This window comes from Microcaecilia unicolor, chromosome 5, assembly GCF_901765095.1.
Source record: "Microcaecilia unicolor chromosome 5, aMicUni1.1, whole genome shotgun sequence".
NCBI classification, from domain to species: Eukaryota; Metazoa; Chordata; class Amphibia; order Gymnophiona; family Siphonopidae; genus Microcaecilia; species Microcaecilia unicolor.
Window position 1 is genome coordinate 83,513,712 of NC_044035.1, and position 18,862 is coordinate 83,532,573.

Here is an 18,862-nt window from a genome sequence, read left to right on the forward strand (position 1 = left end):
ACCACCTGATAATCACAACCCCAGAGCTGTATGAGGCCTTATTAAGCCTTTATCCCCATAAACACAGAATGAAATAGACTTTAGCAAATCAAACATTGTAAGCTTGGCAACTCAGGTTACTAAAATGCCCTAATACAGGACACAAACCCCAGGTGCCAGGCGGGGGGAGGGGGGGGGGGAAATCAGACCCAGTGCCTAGGTTTTTCATTGTCAAGCAGAATACGTGGGCAGCAGTGTAAGGGATGTGCAAAGAACTCGGCATGGCTCTATTGCCCTTCCTTTTTTTTTTTTTGAAATATATTTTTATTCATACAATGACAGGCTGTATGCACAAAGTATACATAGTAATGCTCAGTATACAATCTACAAGCTCCAATTTGTAATTATAATCTACAACCCTGTCAATCCAAGGTGTCCAACACAACCCGCATTGCATTTTATTTTATTAATCCCCTTCAGCCATACACCCTTACACTCTCACAAACAGACCAATCCACTTCTCAACTTTCACCCCATCCCCCCTCCCCCACTCTCATCCCTACACACTCCTTCTCCCAACCCCCTTCCTGTCTTTAAACGAGCACATGTAAACATTCCTCCCACAGCATGGCATATTTCCGGGTCTCTGGTTTATTAGCCTTGGAGTAAAGTCTTCTTTCAAATGTGCCAACCTCCCTCATTTTAGCTTTCCATACCTCTCCTAATGCCCCCTCTTTGGCAATCCAAAACTGTAAGATCGTTTTCTTGACCAACAGAAGGACAACATACACCAGCCTTCTATATGGTTGTGTTAGACCCTGTTGAATTAGAAGGGTTTATTCTCCCAGCAGCAAAGTTGCGTAGTCCCACTCCAGGGTCCTCTGCACAACACTATCAAGCACCTGCAGGGCCTCATTCCACAGTGCCAGGGCCGGGCATTCTAAAAAGGAGTGCAGCAGCGTCCCCCCCGCCCCATGGCATTTGATACAGCATCCATCTGCCCAAAGTCCCAACTGTTTCCCTTTTGCCCTAGATATAAATGCTCTATGCAAAATCTTATACTGCGTTTCCTGCATCTCCGCTATCTTAACCATTTCATAAAGTGTCACAAACAGCTTCTGAAATGTTGGTTCTGTGTAGCTAGTGCCTAGTTCCCCATTCCACTTGGCCATCAGTTTCCTCATTTCCTCTTCCCGCCTGTTTTCATTCAGCACTTTATACCAGGTCGATAGCCCATTACATTGATATGGGATTTTAAGAAGGATTTTATCTAATGGTCCCCATGTCCACGCTTCCCCATGTTTCGTTCTTAGAGAGGACCAGTAATGCCTAATTTAAAGATATTGTAACAGATTTTTATTCGTCAAGTCCCATTGTTCCTTTACCCTATCAAATGTGTGAAAGGTATCAGTGTCAGTTTCCAACAGTTGCCCCAGTATCCTACACCCATTATCCCTCCAGGTAGTAAACGCCGTTCTACCCATTCCCGGTGGGAACGCTTCATTACCCACTAGACTCACAAAGGGTGAAGCTTCCGGTGTCTTCTTTTGCTGACGTCTCCACCACCCCCAAGCTCTCCGCATGGGCCCTTGTAGCTCCCTTCTACTAGCAATGTTAATATCCCCACTAGGGGTCCCGTGTATCAGATTGATAAATGACCAAGGCCTGCTCCAAGATTCCATCCCCCCCTCTGGCAAATACCGCTGCTGATCTATTATCCCTTCATAGATAAAACGCATCAGCGCTGCTACATTATACATTCGAAGATCTGGGAGGCCTAATCCACCTCTCTCCTTTTTTAAAGATAGTTTAACATAACTTATCCTGGCTCCTTTTCCTCTCCAGATAAAGCTCCTGATGATGGACCGAAACAATCGTTCCTCTTTTCTTAACACCCATATAGGGGCTGCTTGCAAGGGATAGAGAATTTTTGGCAAAAGGATCATTTTTACCAATGCTACTCTACCTGTCAACGAGAGTGGCAGGTCTCTCCATTTATCACAGAGTCGCTTAATATTTTCAATTTGGTCAACCACATTTTTTTTATAGAAAAGCTTTGTATCTGTGCTAAGAAAGACCCCCAGGTATCTCATCACTCCTTTAGCTGGTGTTATTGGTAACCCCTCCATCCCAGGGTCTCCCCCTATTCCTGACAATGGGAGTAGCTCCGATTTAGCACAGTTCACTCTGAGCCCTGACAAATCTCCAAACTCTCTTATTAGCTCCAGGGCTCTAGGCAGGTCCCTGGGGCCGTTCTCCAGATACAAAAGTATATCATCAGCAAATAAATTCAGCCGGAACTCCTTATTCCGTACTCGGAGTCCCCTTATCTGTGCTGCACTACGGATCTTAATGGCCAGTGGCTCAATTGCCAACAGAAAGAGGAGCGGGGAAAGAGGGCACCCCTGCCTTGTACCCCTGCCCAAAGAAAACCTTTCAGTGAGCTTCCCATTAACCATCAAGCGGGCCAGAGGGCTACTATATAGGGCTTCAATCCAAGATACTACTGGACCCGATAGTCCAAAGCGACCCAAAGTTTCAAACAGATAAGGCCAAGATATACTATCAAAGGCTTTTTCCATGTCAAGCCCAACTATAACTTCTAGCCCCCCTTCTCCCCGAAACTTGTGGATGGCCATCAATGCTCGTATGATGTTCATAGAACCATGGCGGCCCGGCACGAAGCCTACCTGATCTTCGTGAATCAGCGTAGGCAATACCTGATTAAGGCGCCTTGCCAATATAGCCGCCAGGATCTTAACATCTTGGTTTAGCAAAGATATTGGACGATAGGAGCCCACCTGTTCCAGATCTTTACCGGGTTTTGGCAGTAACACTATATGGGCCACGTTCTGTTGTATAGTTAAGCCCTCCCCCACAATCCCATTAAACCAGGCCTCCAGTGGGGGTGCTACTAAGTCACTTAATATTCGGTAGTATTCGGGACCAAACCCATCTGGGCCTGGCGCTTTAGTGAGTTTTAGCGTTTTTATACCCAACCGTCTCTCTCTCTCTGTTATGGGCTCATTCAGGGAGCTCACTTGGTCCCCCGTCAATTGTGGTATCTGTAGCCCCCAAAGAAACCCTGCATGTTGGGTTGCATCATAATCCCGCTCCCTATAGAGGGAACTGTAGTATTGAACAAATTGCTGCATAATCTGGGGTTCAGCGGTAAATACTTCCCCCGAGCATTCTTAATGGAGGAGATTAATTGCCGTTTTCGTGGGGGCCTCACCAAGTTCGCTAGCAGCTTTCCAGCCTTATTGCCCCACTTAAACAGTTTGAAGCGCTGGTAATATATATCCCTCTCGGCTCTCTTATGCAAAATATCATCAATCTGTTTTTTAAGTTGGGCTAATTGCGCTTTATGTGAGTCATTTATATTCCGTATATGTGCCCTCCTTATGTTATGATACTCCTGGGAAAGCCGCAATAAGTCTGCCTCCCTCTGTCTCTTTTTCCCCGCTACATATGCAATGATATGGCCCCTCATAACTGCTTTGGATGCCTCCCAGTACGTGCTGGCATTAACGTCTGGCGTGTTATTATGTGCCTGGTAGTCCAGCCATTTAAGTCGCAAAAAAATCTCTGAACTCCCTATCCTGGTAAAGATAGGGGGAAAGCCGCCACATCCTCTCGCCCGGCTCCGCAGCAAAGGAAACCGCCACCTCAACCGCCAAATGGTCGCTAAGTACACTATCCACTATTTCTGCGTTCACACTTTTCAGGACTAAAGAAGGTGCCACCAGCACATAATCCAGTCTAGAATATACCTTATGTGGGTGCGAATAAAATGTATACTCCCCATCTTGAGGGTGCAGAAGTCGCCATATATCCTCCAGCCCCAATTGAGATGCCACGAAGGGGATTCCCCTATCCTCCCAATTCCTCACCCTGGGTTTTATAGGTTTACAGTCATTAGTGGGATCAGCTACTATATTAAAATCCCCTCCCATTACAATCTGATAGCCAGAATAAATTGTTACTCTCGCCACAAGGTCAGAGAAAAATTTATGGGAGTATACATTGGGCCCATATATATTACAAAAAAGAAGTTGTTGTCCCCATAGTTCTCCCATAACCAGTACATATCTCCCCTCCTTGTCCTGAATCACCTTATGACAGTGAAATGGTATTTGTGTATTAAGATAGCCACCCCCCTCTGTCTGGAATTGTATGCTGAGTAACCAATCTCTCCAACCCATCCCCTCTTTAGCTTTTGATGTTCTGAGGCTGTAAGGTGGGTTTCTTGGAGGTAGGCAATGTCGGCCTTCTCTTTTTTTAACCAAGAAAGAATTTTAGTTCGCTTGATGGGGGAATGCAAACCATCCACATTAAGTGTTATAATTTTCAAACTACCCATACCCCCGACACAAGTGCCTAATAGTCTGATTCACTATGTGACATACCCTGCCAGTCTCCCAGCAAAACCGGCAAGGTCTTAATCTGTGTGTGCCAACCTCCCAAATGGATTTCCTGCAGCTCTGCTGCCTCCACAATTTGTTCACCTTACTCCCCACATATCCCTGGTGACCCATATGCCTCACGTTCTCAATGATCAAAGTCCTTCTCCAACCCCCCACCCTCCCGCCCCCCCCACACATCCAATACATTCATACCCTTACTGCCATACAATTTCCCATCCCACCTCCTCCTCCCTTGTCCCTCCCACCCCTCCGCTTTCCCTTCCCCCTTATTATTTGTCCTCATCCTTCACCTACCCAATACAGCCCAAAGAGGACATATACCCCACCCCCCCCCCCCCCCCCGCCTCTCCCTGTTATCCTAATATTGATGCAAAACTAAATATTATAAACATTAATACCTAGGAACTTTCTCTATGCAACTATTTTTGCTTCTCCGTCTACTTTCAACAGTTATTATTTAAACAACATATACATATTATTAACCAGCACACGTGCTTTGCAGGCAGATCTTCTCTGTCCCCTACTGTCTGCCCACTGACTTCCTCTGTTCCAAACTCTCAAGCATAGGACAGTGAAATAATGCTTTACCCTTCAGTTCCAAATCCAGTGTCCTGACGGAGCAGCACAGTAGCGCCCACTAGTCTCTGCCCCTGCGCTCTTATAATATCACGATCATTGATCCATAGGTACTCCCTGTGAGCAACCACTTCTGCCACTCCGTCTACTTTCATTAGTTATTAATTAAGAAATAGAAGCTCAGTTTTATCTTCTCACGTTTAAATCCGAGTAGTGTTCCACCATTCAGCTCCAGCTCCTCGATTCTCCAGTGGAGCCTCACATTTAAATTCAATGATCTCCTCTCCCGCTCTCTCATATCCCTTCCACTCTTTGTTCCGGCTCGTGTTGGACCCGATTTCTTGCTTGATTATATGTCTCCAGGAAAGCCTGCGCCTCTGCCACCTCCGATAGTACCAGGACCTTGCCCTCATGCCAGATTCGTAGTTTAGCCGGGTATTGCAAGGCGAATTTTACCCCTCGCTTGTAAAGCGCGGAGCACGTGGGCGCCATGGCCTTCCGCAGGAGTGCCACTCTAGCAGAGTAGTCATTAAACAGCAACAGTCTGTGCCCTTCATATTCGAGTGCCTCCCTTGTTCTGGACGCTTTCAAAATGCGTTCTTTCGCCTGCCAGCTCGTATAATGCGCTATTGCTGTGCGGGTTCTGGTGGTATTCTCCCCTCTCGGTCCAACTCGATGCGCTCTGTCGCAGCAGTAGGGGCCTCCCTGGACATCCAGCCCCAACCGCTCTGGTAGCCATTTGGCGAAAAAATCATAAAGGCTCTGATCTTTTACCGCTTCTGGTAAGCCTATGACCCGCAGGTTATTTCTACGAGAGCGGTTTTCCTGCTCCTCCACCCGCTCTCGCATGACTTCCATCTCCTTCTGCAAAGCAGCCATCTGCACAGCGGTACTCCGCGCCTCGTCCTCCCGCGCGGAGATTCGCTGTTCCACCTCGCTGATGCGAGCCGCGTGCGAGTCGAATTTTTCATTTATTTCGTCGACCGCCGACTGTAATTTATTCAGTTTATCTGCCAGGGCAGCAGATACCGAACGGGAGATCTCCTGAGTCCATTCTGGCAGGAGCGTTAAGGTAGCTGGTGTTGTGAGTCCGCCATTTTAGGGACGCTGCTCTTCGGGGTATTCGACAGCTTTTTATGTGCTTTTGAGGGCATACCTTGGTTATCCACCCTGCTGCAGACTCCTAGTGGGTCCTGCCTTAGTCCCCAACACTTTCTTCCTGGTCAAAGCTATCCAGTTTTGCGCAAATTGCTGATATTAGCAGGTAGGGTGCGGAGCCTCTTTGTCTTGCTGCTGCTTAGGTAGCAGGCATCACGTGACCCCCCTCTATTGCCCTTCCTAACACTCACACAGCTTAACCCCTTCCCCACAGCTTAGCTGGAGAATGACATGGAGACAGGGACCCACAGTAACCGCGGGGATGGGGACACAGCTTGCAGAGTTGGTGACAGATCCCACAGAGATGGTGTGGAGATGGGGCCAGGGCCCACAGGGGCAAACTTTGTCCCCCATGTCATTTTCTACTTTGAAGCCTGTTAATGAACTGGACTATTTATGTTTGTTTGAGTGATGCTGATAACAATATTTTGATTTTTGGGAAAAACAAACATACTGGCCACAAATAGCAAAATTTGCATGGGTGATCCTGTACATCCTGCTACCAGTACATCTTCTAAGAAGACACTTTCTGTTGCTGGAAGGACTGTAGAAGACAGGAAAGCTAGACTGAATCCCGAGATTGTTGATGACATCTTATTCATCCACAGATTAGAAAAATCATAACAGTGCTTCATAGGGCATATTTCTCCCCTCTAGAGCATACAGAATGGGTTGTATTTTGTACCCCTGTACATTTTAACAGGCTGAATTAAGATTCCTTGTGGTAGTAGAGATCAGCTATTGTTGGGGCTGGAAGGATTTATTTTTTATTTTATTTGTACCCCGCGCTTTCCCACTCATGGCAGGCTCAATGCGGCTTACATATTGTATACAGGTACTTATTTGTACCTGGGGCAATGGAGGGTTAAGTGACTTGTCCAGAGTCACAAGGAGCTGCCTGTGCCTGAAGTGGGAATCAAACTCAGTTCCTCAGTTCCCTAGGACCAAAGTCCAGCACCCTAACCACTAGGCCACGCCTCCACTGACAACACAGATGTAAATGAATGTGGAACATTTTAGTGCTCATGTTAATGCCTTAATGTGCTGCACAGTTTTTGTAGCATACAAAAAAGGCCCTTAATGTGCATGTCAAAGTTTATTACCTAGGCTTTTAATATCCCCCAGGGGATGCTTTTTTTTTTTTTTTTTTTTTTTTAAATGTGACACTTATTCAAAAGGTCTCATATATGGGATTTCATTTACATAAACAGGTTCAGAATATTCATGTAGCAAGTATATTTTTTCATATCGCATGTATTTTCATTAGTTATTTATTGACTTGTAGATACTGGATGTATAAAGGCCAAGAACATTAAACCTAGGCATTTAGTTTTGTCAGGTGTTTGTTTATCAAGTTGTTCCTATGGAAAGTAAGTAATACACAATAAAATGCATTACTATTTGATGAGTACTGATAATTAATAACTCAAAAGAAGTATTTGCATTTTTATATTGTTTTTCTAGCAAACAAACTACAACAATTATTAGACACCTTCTATCAGATAATGCCCAGATACCAGAAGTATTCATGCAAGATTTTGAAGGTATTGTAAAGCACATGAACCATAGGAGAACCCTGTGGTCTAGATGTAAAGAGTTCTGGTAATGTTAGTGTTAGGTGACTAAGGGGTGTGATTATCAACGTGGGCTATCATTAAAGGTGAGATTATGTAATACCTGATAATTTCCTTTCCTTTAGTCAGGCCATACCATCTTGAACAAGTGGGTGTTAGCCCCTCCTACCAGCAGATAGAAGTAGAGAAAAATTGATCTCTCTTCCAGTGACTTCACCAGTATAACCTGCTGGTTCTCAGTGGAAAACTCCATAATGCATCTACTAAAGCAGCAGAATGTCTATATGCAACACACTCATGCCCCATCAATCATTGTAGCTGCAACGATAATCCAGCGAGCATCACCACAACATTCATGGCACTAGCTGCCCTGCATTTTCAATTGGATTCATCCTTCTTCCTTTTTAATTTTTTTAATGGAATGGGATAAAGCAATGTGCTGCAAGAGCTCTGGGCCTTAGTCTTCCTAAGGGCAGTGTGAAGAGTCTGAAGGTAGGATCAGTGTGGAATCTGACCTATAGGTGACTTCTATCTAAAGGCAGATATTATATAGCTTAGCCCAGCTTTTGCAGAGATTCTGGAGGTCAGCACCTTTACAACAGAGAGAATGCAGCTTCTATTGTAGTTAATGACAGTTGGGGACTGGAAATGGCAATGAAGGAGTATGACATGAGGAGGCAAGGGCCCTGACTACGAGTCATGTGCTGTTTAGCCATATGCTGTTTAGAAATGGACTATTAAAATATCTGAAAGACCTCTATTCAGTGGAGTGATCTGCGGACGCATGTGAGGTTTGTTCCCAAGCAAAATCTTCTAAGAAATCGCTGAAAAGGACTCCCCAGCTGAAGCTGGCCTAGAATGAAGTCAGGCTTGATGATGTATATTTAATTTTCTAATAAATGTCTGTATTACTTTTATAATTGCTGAATATTTTCCCAGTAGGGTAACCTCAGAGTGGATAGACTACTCACTTCAAGATCCTTACAATCAAGTGTCCTGAAGAATGAAGATGCCACCTGAGAACCATTAGAGTAGAGTAGTAATTCAATTGTCCTCGGAGGCTTAAAGAGTCTAAGAGTGAAGAGATGGGAAAATACCAAACTGGCTATCCTCATAGGGCCAAAGAACCCTGTGAAAAAAAGTCATGCTCCGAGATATCTTACAGGCCAGGCAGTTACATTCCTGGATGCACTACATTTTCCAGATCAAAAAGAGCAAATTCCTGACTTGAATACAATAAAGAGGAGGAATAAAAGGTCTGGCCTAAAAACTGAAAGGAGTCATGGATTAACATGTATCTAAACATTGTCTTTTTATTGTTTATTCAACCTTCAATCTACAACCAAACCCTGGACTGGGCCTCAGATGCTTGAGTGTGGCGAAAGAAAACGAAAGAAAGTGTTTCCACAAAAGGTATTCATATAAAAAAAAAAAAAAATTTAAACTGGGTTCTCTCCATCCGGGTTCGGGTAAAACGTGGATCTTGTGGACCCTGCGGATCCAAACAACACGGCCTTCAAAATCTTTGTGGTGTCAGCCATGTCCAGCGTTTTATCTGAACCCCATCCGAACCCGGAAGGTAAGGTTCCCGCACCTTAGATACATCCATAATACAGCTACCTGTGGAGTCCACTACACACAATAAAACATCCATACCAACCAACTGTAGAAAATAGTAACAAAATAAACACGTCACATTTATTATCTTCTCTCGGTTACAATGGGCTTTCCAACATGCTTAAAACTCAAAGCTATGGAGAACAGTAAGAACTTTAAAATCACAGACTAAGACGCAACTTGAGCCGCACATCCCCATCGGTTCCATTAACAGTATTCCTCACTTTATGCACATAAATCGACAGCCTGAACAAAGCACTTCACTAACCCCACCCAAAGCATAACACAAAAACAACCTACTTCACCCACATAACAGAAATCTCCAGCCCCAAACAGCAAAACACAACCTACCACCATAAGCCGTCTCAACTTTGCCTCTCACTGCTCTGTTACCTTACTTACCGCGGCCGTCACTTTTTAAATTCGACCAATCCTGGCATCCTGCGTACGCACCACGCACACAGAACCAATGGGACTGGAGGCGGGCACCACGAAGGTTTGATTGGCAAGGAAGTTAGATAAAACAGGAGCAGAAGTGGCGTCAAAACGTTGAAGCCAATTAGGTCCATCTCTATTTCCCCTTCCCCGCGCAGCCGTCATCGCGAAGACTCAAAACAAAGCATGCAAACCTATGAGCTGCTGCATCCACGTTGTCCTTCTTTATTGTTGGTAGCATTTTTATTTAATGTCACATATTCCCGGCCATGTCTGTCTCAATAGCAGACTATGGACTTTTCCTCCAGGAACTTGTCCAAACCTTTTTTAAAACCCAGATAAGCTAACTGCTGTTAGTACATAAGTACATAAGTAATGCCACACTGGGAAAAGACCAAGGGTCCATCGAGCCCAGCATCCTATCCACGACAGCGGCCAATCCAGGCCAAGGGCACCTGGCAAGTTTCCCAAACATACAAACATTCTATACATGTTATTCCCGGAATTGTGGATTTTCCCCAAGTCCATTTAGTAGTGGTTTATGGACTTGTCCTTTAGGAAACCGTCCAACCCTTTTTTAAACTCTGCCAAGCTAACCGCCTTCACCACGTTCTCCGGCAATGAATTCCAGAGTTTAATTACACGTTGGGTGAAGAAACATTCTCTCCGATTTGTTCCAAATTCACTACACTGTAGCCTCATCGCATGCCCCCCAGTCCCAGCATTCCTGGAAAGTGTGAACAGATGCTTCACATCCACCTGTTCCACTCCACTCATGATGTTCTACCATCATTTTGGGTCATTCCGCATAAGTGCAGTTTCTCTGATTTGCATTGTTATTATTGCTGCCAGTACAATTAATAAACAGCTTTTCTATTTTTATAATAACATCTGAACCTTGTGTCCTTTCATGTCAGCATTTCTTTGGGCTAGGGTGAGCTTGGTTATCACAGTCTAGAGGGACGTATAATTTCACTTATCGTTCCAGAGTGCTATTGTTTATAATTTGTTAGTTGTGTCTACATCCCCTCTTTACCTGTCTATACGAGAGGCATGGTAATATGTGTTTTAGCCCCACATATTTGGAGGTTCCACTGAGATCCCATTCCAGGCAGTCTGGAATGGGGGGGGGGGGGAGTACTCCAAATAAATATTTGGCTTGTTCCTCCAAATTTGTGTCTGTGTTACCACATCCTCTAGTAATGAGTTCCAGAGCTTAAGGAGTGAAAAAATATTTCCTCCTATTTGTTTTAAAAGTATTTTCATGTAAATTTCATTGAGTGTTCCCCAGTCTTTGTACTTTTTGAAAGAGTAAAAAAAAAAATTGGTTCACTTCTACTCATTCTACACCACTCAGTATTTTGTAGACCTCAATCATATCACCCTTCAGTTGCCTCTTTTCCAAGTTAAATAACTCTAACCTCTTTAGTTCCACCTCTTTATCATTTTGGTCACTCTTCTTTGAACCTTTCCTAATTCTGCTGTATTTTTTTTTTAGATACGGCGACCAGAACTGAATGCAATACTCAAGGTGAGGTTGCACCATGGAGCGATACAGAGGCATTATAATATTCTTGGTCTTATTTATCATCCCTTTCCTAATAATTCCTAGCATCTTGTTTGCGTTTTTGGCTGCTGCCGCACACTGGGCAGAAGATTTCAGTGTATTGTCAACAATGATACCTAGATCTTTTTCTTGGGCTCTGACCCCCAAGGTGGACCCTAGTAGCATCAGGTAACTGATTCAGATTATTCTTCCCAATGTGCATCACTTTGCATTTCTCCACATTAAATTTCATCTGCCATTTGGATGCCCAGTCTTCCAGTTTCCTAAGGTCTTCCTGCAATTTTTCACAGTCCTAATGTGTTTTAACAACCATGAATAGTTTTGTAATCAGCTAGTTTAATCACCTCACTTATCATTCCCATTTCCAGACCATTTATAAATATGTTAAATAGCACTTCTAAGCTGGGCATACAGATCCGACTCCTAGGGACCAATTCAGTAACTGTGCCATGCTTTAGCACAACAGTTGCTTGAGTTCTGCACCATGCTAGCCTTACTCCAAATGTAGAAAGATAGCACAGGAAACTCTTGAAGTAAAACCACTGGGGGCATGCAAATGACTAAATATGAAATTGTTTCCAATGTAAAAAAATGTTGAAACTTAGTGCACTTTTTTTTCTCTTTCCTTAATGTTGAATCTTTACAGTAGCTGAGAGATAATCTGAGGTGAAGTGTGACACTTCTGCTCAGATGATTCAAGACTTCCCCCCTCCCCTAACAATAATTCTTGCTGGCCCTAGTGAACCCGATTCACCTCCCTAAAATCCCCAAATAATTTCTGGTGGTCCTAGTAGAACTCCTCTCCCCTTGATGCTTCGCTCCCACCTCTGAAGACCAGAGCAGTGCCCATTCATTCCTGTGTCCAGCACCAGCATCTACTATGTGTTCTGATACATTGCTAAGGGTCCGTTTACCAAATAGGACAATTATTGCACTGTTAGAGGTCAGGCGCTGTCATTTTGCAGTATGACAGTGTGAAGCAAGCGGGCATTGCTCCTTCCATTGTTCAAAGGGGAAGTGGTAGGTCCAGGGCTCCACTGGGACCACCAGGGATTCATTTTTGAGTGTCAGTGGGAGGGGGAGTGAGTCTTTGAGGCCCACCTGGGATTATTTTTTGGGGGGGGGATGAGAATCATAAAGTATATCTAATAGGCTGTTTTAGTTTTTGGAGGCTCCTTACCTCTCAACACGTGAGCCAGTTTCAACTCACACACTGCAGGAAAGGAGACATTTTACTTTAGATTTAACAAATATCTAGTCTAAAGAGAAGTTAAAATGGGGAGTGCCTCAAGGATCTCTCCTTTCAGCTCTACTTTTTAATATTTACATTTCACATTTGGAGAATTCAATGAGGCAATGTAGATTTTAATTTGATGCAAATGATCAGTTTTTATTACCTATAGATGTCAAATGGTCAGGCATAGTAGTCAGTGCTTTCTTTGGGTATGGAACATATGAGTGCTCGGTTTTTAACATAGAAACAGAGAAAAACATAGGCAGATAATTAGATTGTAAACTCTGTCGAGCAGGGACTGTCTCTTCATGTTCAAGTGTACAGCGCTGCGTACATCTAGTAGCGCTATAGAAATGATAAGTAGTACTAGTAGTAGATAAAAATCATATGGCCTATCAAGTCTGCCTATCCATGCCATTTACTCTTCATATCACTCCCTTAGAGATCCTATGTACTTGTCTCATCCTTTCTTGAATTCAGATACTGTTTTCATCTCCACTAGAAGACTGTTTTTAAAGAGTAGAGTAATTTGGAATGTGTCCAAATATTCCATGCTATGTTTTGGAAACATATATTGGCAAGATTTGTGTTTACATGTAACGGGGGGGGGGGGGGGGGGGGGGGGGGGGAGGAGTTGCCACATGTTGCTTTCTTAAAGGTGCTGGGAGTAGTTTCAGAGCAGTGTTTTTCAACCAGTGTGCCTCAGAGCTGCTGTACAGGAACAGGGTTTGTGAGAATCCGGCTACCACACTCCTCTACTTGAGAATCCGCAGGAATCCCCTGTAGGTCTGCAGGGTTCCCATGGAAGTGTATGAGCCTCTGTGACCACCTACCTACCCAAGAGTTTTCCAAAACATCCAAGTACCATCTCCTCCTTCCTTCAATAATTCGGCGCAGCTGCACTTGCTGTCTGCCCGGGCTGATGCAGCAAGACTCACACTGACACATGCATGGCCAGCAGAGTCAGAGGTTACCTGATCTACTGGTACATATGTGTGGCTGGCCCATATATTTGTCAGTGTGAGCCTTGCTGCATCAGCCCAGACCGAGAACAAGTGTGGCTACACTGAATTATTGAAGTCAGGAGGACTCTTGAGGATTTGCTGCACAGTTTTAGTTAACAGGGGTTTGTCTCCAAAGCGGCAGGTGTTATGTTCTTCACCCTACCCAGTCACTGAGTTCCCACGGTCTTTTTCTAGTCCTAATGCTTTTATTTCCACTTTTGTTCTCTCTAACCAGTCCCCAAATCCCAATATTCTCACCTTTTTAATCCCTGACTCTACTCCCTTCCTCCTAACTTAATATTTCTCCAACCTGCATCCTAGGCCTTCTTAGCTTAGCAAGAGAAAAGGACCAACACTATGATGTTTCTAATCAGCTTCTCTTATCTCGTGTCCCTCAGGGCGGTGATCTTCAGAGGCAATCAGCAGAAAAGCACAGTGAAGGTGGAGAGGCCTGTGTAGTTGGGGTTCAGGCACAGGATGGCTTATTCCCAAGCCCAGGACCCAGTCAGGCGTTTAGTAAAGTTTCTCAAGTTGGGCAGGCTCTTGGGGGGGGGGGGGGGGGAGCCATAAATAAGGCACAACCAGCCAGGGAGTATCACTTTATTCTTTTTGTTTGTTTGTTTTTAAGTACATAAGTATTGCCACACTGGGACAGACCAAAGGTCAATCAAGCCCAGCATCCTGTTTCAAACAGTGGCCAATCTAGGTCACAAATACCTGGCAAGATCCCAAAAAAGTTCAATATATATTTTATGCTGTTTATCCAAGAAATAAGCAGTGAATTTTTCCCAAGTCAATTTAATAATTGTCTATGGACTTTAGGTTGCCAGCCAGACCTTTTCTAAACCCCGCTAAGCTAACCACCTTTACCACATTCTCTGGCAACGAAAATGAAGGAACATTTTCTCTGCTTCATATTAAATTTACTACTTTGTAGATTCATCGCATGCCCTCTAGTTCTAGTATTTTTGGAAAGAATAAACAAATGATTCACGTCTACCAGTTCCACTCCACTCATTATTTTATAGACCTCTATCATATCTCCCCTCAGCTGTCTTTTCTCCAAGCTGAAGAGCCCTAGATGCTTCAGCCTTTCCTCATAGGGAAGTCATCCCATCTCCTTTACCATTTTCGTCACCCTTCTCTGTAGCTTTTCTAATTCCACTTTATCTTTTTTGAGATGTTGCGACCAGAATTGAACACAATATTCAAGGTGCACTCCTCACTTTTGTTTTCCATTCCTTTCCTAATAATACCTAACATTCTATTTGCTTTCTTAGCCATCGCAGCAAACTGAGCAAGGGTTTCAACGTATCATCAACAACGACGCTGAGATCCCTTTCTTGGTTGGTGACTCCTAACATGGAACCTTGCATTACGTAGCTATAGTTTGGGTTCCTCTTTCCCACATGCATCACTTTGCACTTATTTATGACTATGACTTAATTTTTCTTCCTCTTTTCTCTTTTGAATTTCTTTCCTTTAATATATGCATGAATATTTCTATATTTTGATGCAGTGAAAAATGCAGTCAATTAGAGTGAACACAAATTAAACATGATTCAAAGTAAAGCAACATTATTCTTCAAGGAGAACTAGATTCAACCCTTATATGTACAAAATAACATTAGAGGCTCTGGCAGAGATCCATTTTCAAAGTGCGTAATCTTCCCAATTAATATTTCCAAATTAATAAAGTGCCTTTGCTTATTTAAGTCTCTCTATTAATTTGGAAATACTAATTGGGAAGAATACATGCTTTGTAAATGGGTCTCTGCCAGTGCCTCTAATATATTTCAGTAGCATAGTTAAATTAAATAACTACTTCGAAAGTAATAGGTATGGCGGGGATGGAATGGACCTTAGCGGGGACGGATTGTTATGGGTTAGATCCAGTAGTGTGCCTTGACAATTTTTGCGCCTTGTAAGTGTGCTGCAAGAAGAAAGGTTGAAGGCATTGGTGAACATGCGGATTGCTCAGGTCATAGATACCAGCTCTGTCGGTGCCTGAGCGTCCCCAATATTTTCCCTACGAGTCTGTTGATCTAGAGTGTCTCCATGTTACAGAGCCACAGGAAACACCAGAAGTGCAGGCTTCTGTATCTTATTCCTAGTTACTGCTCCTGCCTCCCCCTGCAGCCTATTGGCTGGCTTCCCATCTCCCCCTGAGCCTGTCCAATAGACTGCAGGGGAAAAGGGAGTTGCTGTAGTCTAGCAGCTGGCAGTGGGGAAGGCAAGAGCAGCAGACAAACCAAGGAGGTTAGATTGAGAACAGATGGCATGACATCAAAAAGTTAAAGCCAGCTTAGTCCTGCCTCCCCCACGCAGCTGTCATCCCTATATACCTAAAACAAAGCAAACAAACCTATCAGCTGCTGTATCCACATTGTCGTTCTTTATTATTGGTAGCATTTTTATTTGATATCACTTATATTTTCAAACATGCCAGCTTGTGCAGCATATGGATGTACACAGAGGTAGTATTGGTTTCATCGGTTAGAGTGGTAATTAGTTCTAAATTGTAATCATTGTGTCATTGGAGGGGCTGGTTATAGGGACTCCTTCTGTTCGTGCAGAGATTTTTCACCTAGTAAATAGCCACCAAAACAGACATGTTATGATAATCAGGTGCTTAACCATCAGAGTTACTATTTATAAGTACAAAGTTTTTTAAAGCATTAATTAGATTAAAACCTGGGAGCATTTAACATATTGTTTCGTTTTGTTTTCCTGTGCGTACATCAAAAGAAAAAGATGGTATGCTCCTTTTCTTTTGTGGAATGCACTGGTATATTATAAAAATGCACTTGCTTTTTTTTATTACTACTCTTTCAAAGACAGGTATTGAATAATGAGGGAAGAGCAACTGACAATTATGTACTCGGAAACAGTAAATGTGTTTTAAAAGCACTTTACCAGGATTTCTCCTCTCTCCTTAGTGTCAATAAACTCATGCACGGGAGGGTTTCAGAAGCATTCATCTTTTACCCTCACCAGTCTCTTAATTGAAGCAGAGGTTAAATTTACATCAAATATACAACGAACATTGTTACATTTGAAGGATGGGGATGGGTCCCACAGATCTACCTGCCGATAAATGGAGACCGACAAGCAGAATGCTAGGAGCTCTTTTACACCTTATGAATGGATTAATTCACTGAAGGGAATAATGCTTGTGGGATTCATGATGCGCACACACTGAATGGAGGATCTGAATAAGGGAATTAAAAAAACAAGTTTAGGGGAAGGGGAGATTGGTGACATTGTTGGGAATTCACGTTGGGGTTTGGTTCTGTGTTTACCTTTGGTAAATGGTTTTAGCTTCTGTTTACGATGGGAGACAGCCTTCTAGAAATGAAACTCTGTTACTGGCAGTTGCAGAGGCCTATTAAGGGCTGGTAATTCAGAACCCCAGCAAGTAGAGTACTCTTAGAGATTCTCCTCAAGACAAGAGCAGCAGCCCTTGGGAGCAGCACTTGAGGCACAGAGGCCTTTGGGAACTGCTCGGGGCAGAAGGAGGAGAAGCAGCCCTTGGGAGCATTGGTCAAAGCAAGGAGGCCTTTGGGAGCAGCTTAGGGCATAATAAAAGGGCCTGTAGGGGCATTATCGGTGCCTAGGGCCACAAAGAGCAGAGGTAGCCCTCTAGTGAGGAATCCTGGTACTGGTGGTTGAAGAGCCCTGATAAGGGCTGGTAAACCTGAACCCCAGCAGGGAGAAACCCCAGATGGTCCCGTGGGAGCAAAAGGTCCCTACAGGAGGCACTAGTTAGCACTATGAACCTGCTTTAAAAGATAGACTCTGGCCAGCTTCAGCTCTCAAGCTAGGGCCTATTGCATGAATAGGACTCAGATTTACATGCAGTGAAAAGGACATTACTAAATATGACCAAGGCTATATCTGAGCAAAAATAACTCAACAACTTTATTTACAAAAAGCTGTGACTTCATGGTCAGAACAACTCTGCTCCTGGTGCCTGTGACATTTGGTTCTCCACAACATTGGAAGGTCCCAAACCTGTTGTTCTAGGCTGTGAGACTTGCTTTACTTAAAAAAAAAAAGGTATAAGAAGTCTCTGAAAAAAACCCATGAAGTTATCTGGGTGTTATCTGAAGCAGTTATTGTGAGAGCTACTGTCAGTGAAACAGGTGACATCCCTTATAGGAGCTGGCTGCATCATGCAGACATCTAAAGCTCTTTAAAAACATGGCCCTGCTGTCTCCTGCCTACCTGCTTGCCAGTCTGCATCACCATTCAGAGAGAGTACCTGCTTGCCTCCTGCTCCATGACTGTTCTTGCTGAAGCTCCTGCTGGTCTCCTGGAAGATACAAATCTACAGCTTCCTGACTGCCTCTACCTCCTGGGTCTGTGAAAGTGAGAGCGCCCTTCATCATCAGTCAGGTTGTAACTGTCTTTTCTAAAGTGCCTGGGGAGTTAAGGGTCCTAATCAGTTCAGGACTAGGGTATAAAGTGTGTGTTGTCTTCACTTTGTCTTGACAGGTACATAAATACTCATTGCTTTACCATCATTTAGGGTAATTTTAGCTTAAGTGCATTATCTCTAATTTACATGTTTCCTCTGCTGCCAAAATATAATAAATTAGGTTTTATATTTTTATAAAATCTTAGCCTTTTATCAGTCTTTATTAATATCTTTATGCTATAGGAATTTGGGACTGTACTTAATGGAACGTTTTATTATTCCAAATCTAAACACTAGAGTGCTACCGTTTATATTTTTCCATTTTTTTGTGCTAAGAGTAGTCATCTCTTAATTGTCTACCTCCATCTGAGGTTACATAATTGTAGAAATAGCCCTACAGTCCTCTTGAAGAGAGGACCAATGAGGGACAAGGCCTCCAGGTGCGGTTGGAACTAGGGGCCCAGCAAAGGGAAAAGGCTCCCTGGATGTGGCCAGCACTAGGAGCCTAGTGGAGCAGGACAACTCTTGTGAAGACAGCCGGTCCTCAGATCCCAGTGGAGGAGGACAGCTCTTGGGAAGACAGCTGGTCCTCAGAGCCCAGGGAAAACTTCCAGGAAGCCGCAGCAGGGACAGGCATAGCCAGCCTGGAAGTCCAGCACAGCAGTCACCAGTCCAAGAAATCTCCAGCAGAGGGGTGAGAGATAAGGAGACTATGAGAGGATGGACTTGCAAGGAAAGGAGAGGAGAGACCTCTGCAACACAGTTACGCCCACACACTGACTTAGATAAGAAGCTGGGAGGAGCTTACAACTACTAAGTTGGCAAGCAGGACTGAAAGGATTTGAACGGTGTGAAAGATAACTTACTGGTT

The 18,862-nt window shown here is 43.8% G+C and overlaps 1 protein-coding gene across 1 annotated transcript in view; it reads right to left on the bottom strand.

Moving 5' to 3' along the window:
* KIF20B (kinesin family member 20B) overlaps positions 1–9,714 on the bottom strand; it is a 274,317-nt gene extending 264,603 nt beyond the window's left edge. Inside the window, exon 1 of the mRNA XM_030203051.1 lies at positions 9,683–9,714. The gene's annotated coding sequence lies outside the window, so the exon portion shown is untranslated. The remainder of the gene's footprint in view (positions 1–9,682) is intronic.
* Between the last annotated feature and the right edge of the window lie 9,148 nt (positions 9,715–18,862).